Below are 1,266 nucleotides of genomic sequence, written 5' to 3' on the forward strand. Positions count from 1 at the left end.
AAACCACCAAGCATGAAATGGCACAACAAACTTCAAGGACAATATACCTTCAACCACCTGATGAGCCAACTTATAAAGTCAATTTGGAGAGAAGAGTCGTACTTGCAACATACAATTGCACCCAAAACTATGAATCTTATTTATGGACAAGAGTAGGCTACAAGTGTGATTGCAGAGTATAGTATCACTCCACTCCTCTAGATGGCATAACTAACTTCAAGCTTCTCCATGCACCTATGGGTAGTGATGAAATAGAGCACTCACAATGCACACACTCTACACAGCTAGGCTTGAAGAGTGGTGTGTTATGTGTTGAGAATGGTGTGGTGTAGTGTGATCATGTGTTCATTTACAAGGGAGAGGAGGGCTCTATTTATAGGTTTTAGAAGCCCCGATTAGGATTAAGCCTAATCAAGTTTATTTGAAGGAATAAAAGATTATGCATTTTGTTTATTTTTTATTTTTAATGAGGGTGGGTCTCTCTTGTCCTTTGAGTCACATGGATGTGGGCTCAAGGGAAGAGAATTATTGAGGATGATAGAAGAGAGGATTGAGTGAATAATTTGGGAGTGCCTACTCTAATAGAGGATGCATTTTACAATAAGGTTAGTGGTTAGTAGTTAGTATTTATCACTAAAAAATATTTACAAAATCATTCACCAAATGGTGAGATATATGATGAAAAAAGTTAGAGAAGAGATGAGCTTGTAAAGAGAGGTTGAAGCTTTGGAGAAGTTGACATTCACCTCTTTACAACACCGGTAGAAGAAGCGGTCAGCATGGCGAAGTAGCGCGTGTTGATGAAGCTATGTTATCTTCAAACCTTGGAAAATTCATGATAAAGCCTTCATTTGCAGAGGTTAACCTTGGATTTTTTGCTAATTTTTTGAAGTTCTTTACAAAGATGAATAGAGTATGGTAATATGGACATATATGTAGAGAGAAAGGGGGACACATAGGGTGTAGAAATGGAGGATGAAGGCTATGGAGGTGTGAGAGATGTGGCAATGGTGAAGAGGGTGAATTAGGACATAGGAGTTGCAGGTTTGGGAGTGGGAAGGAGAGGGAGGAGTGTGTGTGAAAGAGGAAAATGATAAAGTGGAAGAGGGAGTGTGGCTGCATAGCATGGGCAAACTGGGGTCCACCAATAAAATCATAGCTCACAGCTCGTAGCTCAAAAAAATATGAAAAAATTTGAGGTGAAAGTTTAGCTCACGAGCTATAACTTTTGTTTGTATCACCTTTTCAAATTCGGGGAGCATGTGA

Source organism: Adiantum capillus-veneris, chromosome 29, assembly GCF_014529385.1.
Source record: "Adiantum capillus-veneris isolate H3 chromosome 29, ASM1452938v2, whole genome shotgun sequence".
Lineage (NCBI taxonomy): Eukaryota > Viridiplantae > Streptophyta > Polypodiopsida > Polypodiales > Pteridaceae > Adiantum > Adiantum capillus-veneris.